Below are 12138 nucleotides of genomic sequence, written 5' to 3'. Positions count from 1 at the left end.
TTTACCGATCCAAGTTTCATCAGATTCGCATTGTTGTGCAAAGCTCATCAGTTTATTTATAAATTTTCCCGCACAGTAGGCTATTTTACGAGTTTATTCCAGCTTCATTTGTTGACATCGCATATTCCTGCAATCAAACTCACATGAAATCGGATTATCTGTCAAACAGAGTTTGTTATCACAAACTACATCGCAATGCATAACGAACAAACTGGCATAAAAATCGTGCACATTGCATACACTTCCGTGCAACGTCAGATAAGAAATACACTTATATCGCCTCCACTTTTGTACGTAAAAAGTGTTTTCGCGACTGGTAAGCGATGAAATTTGTGCGCATAGGCATCGCATAACAGAAAAACAATTCTATTATGCATGCATTCTGGTTGTCTGGGTTATTTGACCTGAAACCATGCAATATGGATGTCTATCGATCGGGCTTGATGAGTAGAACTCGAAAATTAATGTCCGACGCCGTTTTGAAATCCAAGATGGCGGACCGAAATTCAAGATGGCGGCCATATGGACCAATTATTTGACATGAATCCATACAATATAGGTGCCTATTGATCGGGTTTAATAAGATGAACTTGAAAATCGATGTCTGACGTCATTTTGAAATCCAAAATGGCGTCTGAAATTCAAGATGGCAGCCATAAGGACCAATTATTTGACCTGAAACCATGCAATATGGGTATCTATTGATCGATATCTTTATTAAAGAGACTTTCAACGCAAAGCTTTCTAAGCTAATTGGTGGGAATGAATATTAGGCCTAAAGTGTCATTCGGTTGGATTGGTCATTTTGCCAAATAAAAAAGTAGTTCAGCCGAATAGGTAATTTGGCAGAACGTTACGTTTGGAAAAAATAGTTGTTTTGCAGAAAGTTACATTTTCGAGTTTCCCGTTGTTAGTTGAAATGGCTTAAGCGCCACTCCCGGAGGAGACCATTAACCTGATCGAAGGTTGCCCGATCTAACCCTTCAGGGAAGGGTAAGAATTTTCCCAAAGAGATTGGGCGGGAGACAAGTGGGCTGTTCAGGGAAAATTTGATGCCTTTAGACCGTGAGGTCTAGCAAATAGAGAAATTGGTGTGAACAGAGGTGATTTCCGCCAGCGACAAAGCAATATTCGCGGTTGTTATCATCATTGGACGACTTAAACCAATACACTCCGAACAAGCCACGTTCGAATGGAGAGAATCCTTGGTTGGAGTAAGGGCCAACCTCCCCAGAAAATAACCAAAAGAAACCTAAAAAAACGACCGAAATGTGAAAATACTCCTCCTTAACCTCTTCAAATTCTTCCCATCAGTTCAAACTTTTTGAGCTACCGTGTACTGAAAATGCATTTATTAATTCATTTCATTTGCTTCTATTCATCTTCTTTACCGACATTTTTATTCTTAAAACTAGGCCTAGCTCTCTAATTCATCTCCCTCTATTCTGTCTGACTGCTCGACTTCAATTGGCGGTGTGACCTAAACTATGGTGCGGTGTTCGGCTTGGCCACGCTAGCGGATTGGCTAAGGCTAGGGGCTTTTATTCGCCATGCGCATGGGGAAAAAAATGGAACATGCATGTTACTCACTCTGAAGGATCACACCCAAGTAACAAATCTGTGACAGTTGGGTTTTATATGAATTTTAATAAGGTTTTATTATGGAAATAATTAAATCCTATTGTTTTATGGTGATCATAAACAATGCTAACGAACAAAGGTTTTATGTCACTCTTGAGATATTCATAAAACTCTCATAAATCATGTTTTAAAACTAAACTTTTTGTTAGCTTTGAAGTTTTAATAATAGTTTTATTATTGCTTTCAAATACGTCATAAAACCAGTTTGTGTCACTGCTTTAAAACTACTCAACGTGACTCGATCTATTCGCCATGTTGAATTTGGAAAGCAGTGTTGCTGTAAAACTTAAAATTTAATCATTCAATAAAACGCATAATGAGGTTAGTATATTTTTACCGACATAATGTGAATGACATGTGTTTCTGATAAACTTAAGATGCTTCTCATTTCCCAAATTAAAAAAAAATACGACAAGTAAAAAATCCCCTGGTTATACGAATCGCCGGTGCTATCCAATAATATCAATAAAGGTTTGCCAAAAACAATTCGATTTCTGTCAATAGTAATTTTGCTCTATGAGCAGGGATATTTGAAAATTATTGAACTGTAACTCTTATGTTAGTTTTGATTTGGGAAATGAGACACATAAATATGAAATGCTGTTAAATATATGCACGTAATTGAATTGCATCTTTTCATGAAGAATCATTTTAATTCACGATGATTTCGAGTTTCTGATTTCTAAAAAAAGGGAAGGAGGAAATAATTTTTGCATTTTTCCTCATGCACATGTCCTCCTGGTTAAAGAATTTGCCCTTGTAACATACACACATATTTAATTGCTACAAATTACACCGAAAATACGAATTGGTAATGTTCCACATATTCGTAGGTTCACTAATTTCAGGAAATTACTAGCATTCGTAGATTTCTTATACGGCTCCGCAAATCCGCCTAGAGCTTTAATTTCCACAGATTTGGCATCGTTGGCCGTAGGATGAAAAAGTGCTTACCGCCTCAGCCACTAGGCTGCATGCTATCGAACCGAAGGCCATCTGTTGTGGGGAAGTGTAATCATGACAAAGTTTTATAACAAGTTTAAAATGGTCATGAAGTAACCAAGGAGAATTATTGAGGTTATCACAAAAGCCATTGAGCTATTTATCACCAGATTTTTTGTTTTCATAAAAAGGAATGTCGCCATGTTGAAATGATGATTAACGTTATAGCCGTGATTGAAATAAAAACATCCATTACGATCAAATAGACTATTCATTAATGGAATTTAATTATTTCTGAGGTTTTTTGATAGAAGCACTGTTACTTTATAACAAACTATTTGAAATTGAAATATTTTGAGCAGTTTAGATAATTATTTAATTTCCTATTTTCATGTGATTATTCGATAATTCCGAGGCGCGTTGATTTTAAGATTCTACAACCTCAATATTCACGATAAATTTGGTTGCGCATGTCATTCTGATGCATGAACTACTTAAAAAATGCTTCACATCAACCATTACAAGTAAAATCAGAAGCATCATTTTCCACACATCAGCTTTCATAGGGGACATTGTTATCTAGTGAAAATAAAAACAAAGGCACTGGAACGACAATAAATATAATCCATAAATTGAAAAAGTTTTATTGTTACTCTTATGATGGTCATGACAACCTCTTATAGAGTAGCAACAAGTTCAATACAATGTTTTATTGCAGTTTTATTACTACTCTTAATACGGTTTTAATAACTTCTTCTAGATTGGTCCATTAGGCCGGAAGACTATCTTAATGATGTTATGAAGAGGTTTTGGTGGAGTTATTAGTTTTATTAGCAACTGGTCATGAAAACCTCTTATAGAGCATGATAGATCTTAAAATGTTACTTGGGCAGTGACCATTGCCAAAAGTTGACGTTCTTTTTTCACTGTTGATTTTTTCCCAAAATTTTTCAATTCAATCAAACTAGAAGAATTGGGAATTATTTTGATTGTGAAGCAACTTGTACTATGGAGTGTTGAAAGGATGGAGGCAGTAGTGATTCGTTTGATATATCAAGCACGGTGCTGGGGCCGAAGCTATTTTGTGGATGAAGCTTTTGCGAGGAGGATGTGCAAGGGTGCAAGGGGCAGCATGGGGCAGCAGGGACTATGTCCAAGGGCTTGACGATCCCTCCCCAGGCCATCTGCGAGTTGTGGCGCCTGCCTAGGATGTGGTGGGGTTTGACAGTGGGCCCTGTTAAACCTCTATAAAAAGCTGCATGTATCCGCAAGTAGGCTCCGCCAAAGCGACCGTGTGCCGCTCAAAGCGCACAAGCCCAAGTCCTGGTGTTAGGTGGGACGCTAAACAGCCCTGACACGACGGCCCTCCGACGAGACAGGAGATTTGCGCAGGCCCAATAAGCCGCCTGTAAAAACAATTATTACGAACGAAATAGAAGATAATACGACTCGATACAATCGGCAACGACCTAGGCGACGAACAAAGGATCACGATTGGAAGCTTGGAACATGGAACTGCAAGTCGCTAGGCTTCGCAGGTTGCGATAGGATAATCTACGATGAATTACATCCCCGCAACTTCGATGTCGTAGCGCTGCAGGAAATCTGCTGGACAGGACAGAAAGTGTGGAAAAGCGGGCATCGAGCGGCTACCTTCTACCAAAGCTGTGGCACCACCAACGAGCTGGGAACCGGCTTCATAGTGCTGGGAAAGATGCGCCAACGCGTGATTGGGTGGCAGCCAATCAACGCAAGGATGTGCAAGCTGAGGATAAAAGACCGTTTCTTAAACTATAGCATCATCAACGTGCACTGCCCACACGAAGGGAGATCCGACTACGAGAAAGAAGCGTTCTATGCGCAGCTGGAGCAGACATACGACGGATGCCCACTGCGGGACGTCAAAATCGTCATCGGTGACATGAACGCTCAGGTAGGAAGGGAGGAAATGTATAGACCGGTCATCGGACCGGATAGTCTGCATACCGTATCGAACGACAACGGCCAACGATGCATAAACTTTGCAGCCTCCCGCGGAATGGTAGTCCGAAGCACTTTCTTCCCCCGCAAGAATATCCACAAGGCCACATGGAAATCACCTAATCAAGTAACGGAAAACCAAATCGACCACGACGGTAAATTCTTCTCCGACATCACGAACGTACGCACTTACCGCAGTGCGAATATTGAATCCGACCACTACCTCGTTGCAGTATGTCTGCGCTCAAAACTCTCGACGGTGATCAACACGCGTCGGAGTCGTCCGCCGCGGCTTAACATTGGGCGGCTACAAGACGGTAGACTAGCCCAAGACTACGCGCAGCAGCTGGAAGTGGCACTCCCAACGGAAGAGCAGCTAGGCGCAGCATCTCTTGAAGATGGCTGGAGAGATATTCGATCCGCCATTGGAAGCACCGCAACCGCTGCACTAGGCACGGTGGCTCCGGATCAGAGAAACGACTGGTATGACGGCGAATGTGAGCAGATAGTTGAGGAGAAGAATGCAGCATGGGCGAGATTGCTGCAACACCGCACGAGGGCGAACGAGGCACGATACAAACGGGCGCGGAACAGACAAAACTCGATTTTCCGGAGGAAAAAGTGCCAGTAGGAAGATCGAGACCGTGAAGAGACGGAGGAACTGTACCGCGCTAATAACACACGAAAGTTCTATGAGAAGTTGAACCGTTCACGTAAGGGCCACGTGCCACAGCCCGATATGTGTAAGGACATAAACGGGAACCTTCTTACGAACGAGCGTGAGGTGATCCAAAGGTGGCGGCAGCACTACGAAGAGCTCCTGAATGGCGATATGGCAGACAACGGTGGCGGTATGGTAATGAACCTAGGAGCACGCGCGCAGGACATGCGACTTCCGGCTCCGAATCTCCAGGAAATCCAGGAGGAGATCGGCCGGCTGAAAAACAACAAAGCCCCTGGAGTTGACCAACTACCAGGAGAGCTGTTTAAACACGGTGGTGAAGCACTGGCTAGAGCGCTGCATTGGGTGATTACCAAGGTTTGGGAGGATGAGGTTCTGCAGCAGGAGTGGATGGAAGGTGTCGTGTGTCCCATCTACAAAAAGGGCGATAAGCTGGATTGTAGCAACTACCGCGCAATCACATTGCTGAACGCCGCCTACAAGGTACTCTCCCAAATTTTATGCCGTCGACTAACACCAATTGCAAGAGAGTTCGTGGGGCAGTACCAGGCGGGATTTATGGGTGAACGCTCTACCACAGACCAGGTGTTCGCCATACGTCAGGTATTGCAGAAATGCCGCGAATACAACGTGCCCACACATCATCTATTTATCGACTTCAAAGCCGCATATGATACAATCGATCGGGACCAGCTATGGCAGCTAATGCACGAAAACGGATTTCCGGATAAACTGATACGGTTGATCAAGGCGACGATGGATCGGGTGATGTGCGTAGTTCGAGTTTCAGGGGCATTCTCGAGTCCCTTCGAAACCCGTAGAGGGTTACGGCAAGGTGATGGTCTTTCGTGTCTGCTATTCAACATCGCTTTGGAGGGAGTAATACGAAGGGCAGGGATTGACACGAGTGGTACGATTTTCACGAAGTCCGTCCAGTTATTTGGTTTCGCCGACGACATTGATATCATGGCACGTAACTTTGAGAGGATGGAGGAAGCCTACATCAGACTGAAAAGCGAAGCTAAACGGATTGGACTAGTCATCAACACGTCGAAGACGAAGTACATGATAGGAAGAGGCTCAACAGCAGACAACATGAGCCACCCACCACGAGTTTATATCGGTGGTGACGAAATCGAGGTGGTTAAAGAATTCGTGTACTTGGGCTCACTGGTGACCGCCGATAACGATACCAGCAGAGAAATTCGGAGACGCATAGTGGCTGGAAATCGTACGTACTTTGGACTGCGCAAGACGCTTCGATCGAATAGAGTTCGCCGCCGTACCAAACTGACTATCTACAAAACGCTTATAAGACCGGTAGTTCTCTACGGACACGAGACCTGGACGATGCTCGTGGAGGACCAACGCGCACTGGGAGTTTTCGAAAGGAAAGTGTTGCGTACCATCTATGGTGGGTTGCAGATGGCGGACGGTACGTGGAGGAGGCGAATGAACCACGAGTTGCATCAGCTGTTGGGAGAACCATCCATCGTTCACACCGCGAAAATCGGAAGACTGCGGTGGGCCGGGCACGTAGCCAGAATGTCGGACAGTAATCCGGTGAAAATGGTTCTCGACAACGATCCGACGGGAACAAGAAGGCGAGGTGCACAGCGGGCAAGGTGGATCGATCAGGTGGAGGACGACTTGCGGACCCTCCGCAGACTGCGTGGTTGGCGAAGTGCAGCCATGAACCGAGCTGAATGGAGAAGTCTTTTATGTGCAGCACAGGCCACTCCGGCCTTAGTCTGATGATAATAATAATAATGTGCAAGGGTTTCAGAAGAAGACGTTGAAGGAAATAGCATTCACGAGAATGAAGTCTTATGAGATGCAGGATCACGGTGAGCTCTTTCCAATTTGTTTACTAGTAAATGTATAATGAATAAAACTAAATGCGCGCTGAATTCAAAATATATTACATATATTTTGAATCCGGAAGTTTGATTATGTTACCTTTATCCATTTGATAAACGGTAGCATAACCAGGCGGGGCTTACTGTTAGTGATAGTGACCTCGGAGTGGACATGAAATACCAGGCACTCTGAAATGGGTCACTGGAGCTGCAGTAGAGCTAGCACTTTCTAACTCCCGGATTAAATCTGACTGTTTTAACAGACAGCTTTCTTCCATAACATCACTGCCAGACAGTGGGGGTTAGTTTGTACACACACACACACATGCATGTTACTCACTCTGTTCGTTGCATACCAACTTGGAGGCGTCGACGGTTCTCCACTGCTGCTTTGGCGCTACGCGTGTCAGGCGCGGTCTCTCCCACGGACTCCGAAAATGTTCACGCGTCGTTCATTGATGTCGCCGTTGTCGATGACGCCTCCGGCGCGAAATTGTGGACTGCTCGACGGGGTACAGCCGTCGGTGGCGTCGAGCTACGGTGTGCGCCTCCCGATCCAAAGGTCGCCGGTTCGAATCCGGCCGGGGGAAAAACTTTTTTACGCGACCGTGTCACGCTCTGCACGCCGTCACTCACGAAAGATGATGAAGAAACTTGATTACCGGTTCCTAACCGGTCCGGTTGTTGCCGCCCTGCCAAGGGCGCGGGGAAAAAACGTGCGCTGCCCTCTCCGGCCCACGTGTACCGCCGGGACGTCCTTCGTAGCAGGTAAACGGGGTCAAAAGCAGTCTCCAACTGTGTGGGTGGTGTGTCGGGCCTTGCAACTTGCCACAATCTGGTAAAGAAAAGAGGACCCAGACCGGTCTTGAACACCACACTTTGCACCAAGTTTAGTCTTCAGTCTTACCTTACTAATCACTTGATTACGGCTAACTAGTAGTCCCCTCTTAAGGGAAAAAAATCTAAATAAGCAACTTGGAGCACTTTCACATTTTCTTATAGTTCACCTTCAAGAATACACCACGACGCGATTTAGAAAATCCGGACTGCTCTTGCCTCTTCCATAGACCAGAACGAAGTGAACGAGCTAACTCCTTGGATCCTCAGATCAAAGCGCGAGATTTTATGATCGTCGCCGGAAATTCCACACCAACATCCATATTCGGCGGGTAAAGACCTCCCTTTTCCCGAGCTTCTAAGTGGAAACGATCAATATACTTGTCTCCCACCCAAAGCTTGTAAATTATTCCGAGGGTCAACGAATCTTGAAAGCGATCCGGATAGGTCCTTGACCGTGCCTTGGCACATGGTCGCTGAGATATTCGCTTGAACGACGGTTATTTTGCGCCATACATTTGAGTGGGAACTCATTCAGTGCAGAGATTTACTGAGTGCAAAAATGAACTTTATCGGTATGCACTCAAAGTGAGCGTTTGAATTCAAGGGGTATTTCAATGGAGAAATTCATCGTTACTGTACTACTTTGTACAATTCTATTTAAAATTCAAAACATAATTCGTGATACTGTTACAAATTTCATTCATCCGAATACATACCCAATCGAAAATGTCATTAAGCCGAATTGGTCATATTGTCAAAAGAGTCGTAGGCGTGCAAATTCTTAAATTTACTATCATGTGAATATCTAGGCCTTCATACATGTTAGTGCAGTCAAGCCTACATGAGGCGATGTTGAAGGGACCATCGACTTGTGGAAATATCGAGATGTGGAATATAAAATCCTTGAGAAGCTGTTTGAAGGGACCATCACAGTAACCCAGAAAATGTTTTTTAATATTATGCCATATTTAATGTTTGCCATATTTTTAATATCGAGTCATAGAACATCTACTCATGGAGGTTTGACTGTATTGGACTGTCACAGGGAGTGCGCGGAGAAATTTTATCAAAAGTATTTTCAAAGAAAGTTTATGATCACAATCAAACCTCCATGACTCGATATCAACTCATGGAATATGAAAAATATTTTCTGAGTTACTGTGTTAGTCCCTCCTTTTAAAGGAAGGTTCGGACGTGAAAAATAATGAAAACAACGATTACTTTTTCAGAAACTTTAATTTAGGTTTACGATTTAACAAAGATGTCTCGCGAATGAATTATAAGATTGAAAAAAAACACGCTCATAGCTAATACACAAAAATAGGTATTTATTATAGTGCGGCAAGTGTTGCCAATTTCTATTACTCCTCCTCAACAGTTGCCACCACTGCCACGAAACGTTATTGCGAAAGTCCCATCAGTTTGGAGAGTTTTTGAATCTTCGTTGCACCCAGCGGCTTCGTAAGAATGTCCGCCACCATGTCTTCAGTCGGACAATACAAAAGTTCTAGCTGTTTCTGCTCACACAACTCTTTAACGTAACACTCTTTCGTTTCTATATGCTTGGACCGCCGAGTAATACGATCAGAATCGACGAACTGTATACAACTCTGATTGTCTTCCAGAATGCACGTCGCACTGTTCTGCTTCTCACCCAAATCTTCCAGGATTCTTCGCAGCCAAACTGCTTCCTGACTTGCTTCACCGAGTGCCACGTACTCGGATTCCATGGAGGAAAGGGTCACACAATGCTGCAAATGGCTCCCCCATGCAACCGCACCACCAGCGTAGAGGAACACGAAACCTGTGGTCGAGCGTCGAGTGTTTGGTTCTCCCGCCCAGTCAGCGTCGGAGTACCCAACGAGTCCTGTATCATTACTATATTCCAGTCGTGCACCCTTGGTACACTTAAGATATCGAAGCACTCTCTTCGCGGCTGTCCAATCAGCTTCCGTAGGTGAACACACTTTTCGTCCCAATATCGATGCACTCACAGCAACATCTGGCCTAGCACATACAGCTACATATAATAATGCGCCGACAAGACTGCGATATGTGGTATTGTCGTCGAACGGAACGCTGGAATCCTTCGTTGTGACGAAACCGGTATCCATTGGACTTTTGGAAGACTTAGCATCTTGCAATCCGAAACGCGTTGCAATCTTGTCAATGTAGCCTTCAAGGGTAACGCTGTACTTCCCATCTCGTCGCACAATCTCCAGACCGAGAAAGTAACTAGGTTGCCCCAGATCGGTGATGTCAAATTGCTCCTTGAGAGAACTACTCACTTCATTCAACAGCGATGGATTCATGCAGCCGAGTAGAATATCATCTACATACACAAGTAGGCATACTCGGTATCCTCTGACAAGCTTTGTGTACAAGCATGGATCCGTTTTACTTTGCACGAAGCCTAACTCCAAGAGAACGCTGTGTAGACGTTTGTTCCAGCACCTGGCCGATTGTTTTAGGCCATATATGCTACGACGCAATCGACATACGAGCTTTTCTTTCCCTTTCTCAGCGAATCCTGGTGGCTGTTTCATGTATAGCTCCTCCGAGAGATGGCCATACAGATAAGCGGTCTTCACATCCAGATGTCGCAAGGTCATCTTCATCCGAGATGCCACCGCCAGAAAAGTACGAAGTGTTCCCTGTTTGGTAGCGGGGGCGAAGACTTCGTCATAATCATCACCATACTGCTGCGAGTACCCTTGTGCGACAAGACGAGACTTGAATTTTACCACTTCACCACTTGCGTTCCGTTTGATCTTATAGATCCATTTTGAACCAACCGCTTTACGGCCAACCGGCAGTTCCGTCAGTTGCCATGTTCCATTCACCGCATGCGATTGTAATTCCTCTTTCATTGCTGCGACCCACTGGTTTTTGTTCGGACCGGTTAAAGCCTCTTTCAAGTTTCTCGGTTCCTCATTTTCACGTTGAACGATGAAAATCTCCTCCAGCAGCCTTCTCGGTCGAACTCCTTTGTTGATTCTTTTCGATCGACGTAAGATGTCATCTTCAGGGAAGCCCTCGAAATCTGGATTCCCAACACCATCTTCACTCACAGGTTCATGTTCAGTAGCACTATCATACGGGGAACTGTCTTCCGAATCTGACTCTCTAAGTTCTTCTCTTCGGTTGTCATCTTCACAGTCGGAATCAACCGGCGGTATCACCGGTACTAGCATTTCACGAGCAGAGGACTCACCAATTGGGGTACTACTAAACGTGTCTTTTTCGTCTTCTTTCAACTCAACAAATTTAGCATCCCTACTTATCGTGACACGATTCGTTTCTGGATCCAAGAAACGCCACGCCTTTCTGCCTTCAGCGTATCCGACGAACACAAGCTTCCTAGCCTTGACATCTAATTTCCTTCGCTTTTCATCGGGAATGTGCACATACGCTTTGCTACCGAAAACCCGAATTCTAGAATAATCCGGTTGCTTGCCCCACCACCGGTGATAAGGCGTGCCCTCCACAACTGATGACGGTGTTACATTCAACAGATAGTTTGCGGTTGAAACCGCTTCTCCCCAGAATCGTTTGTCTAAGCCGGACTCCGTCAGAAGGCAGCGCAGCATTTCGCCAAGAGAACGATTCTTCCTCTCTGCCTTCCCATTCTGCTGTGGGCTGTATGGCGCGGTTTGCTGCAGAGTTATTCCGCTGTCAACCAAAAACTGCTTCAGTTGTTTCCCGGAATATTCTCCTCCTCCATCGCAGCGTATCACTTTTGGCGCATAGCCAAACTGGTTCCTCATCATCGCCGTATATTCAGCAATCTTCGTAGCACACTCTGACTTTTCTCGCAAAAGGTACACCACACAGTACCGACTGTAGTCATCTAACATAGTCATAAAGTATCGGCTACCTCGCGGCGTACTTACTTCCATCGGACCACACAGGTCCGTGTGAACGAGATCTCCCACAGCGCTGGATTCCGATTTTGACTTGGTGAATGGTGTACGAGATAACTTGCCCTCGCAGCACACCCCACAAACAGATCTAATTCCACACTCCTGGAGTTTCAATCCATTACCAAGCTCATTTCTAAACATTTTCTTCACTGCTTGCTCGTCACGGTGACCCAGTCGACGGTGCCATGTATGGATACAGTTTTCATTGTGATGCCTTGTAGCCAATAACGCCTTTTGATAGAACGGTTTCAACTGGTACAAGTTTCCCACC

Source organism: Armigeres subalbatus, chromosome 2 (genome assembly GCF_024139115.2).
Source record: "Armigeres subalbatus isolate Guangzhou_Male chromosome 2, GZ_Asu_2, whole genome shotgun sequence".
Lineage (NCBI taxonomy): Eukaryota > Metazoa > Arthropoda > Insecta > Diptera > Culicidae > Armigeres > Armigeres subalbatus.
The sequence above is the reverse complement of the archived record's forward strand: the minus strand, read 5'-3'. Positions refer to the sequence as shown.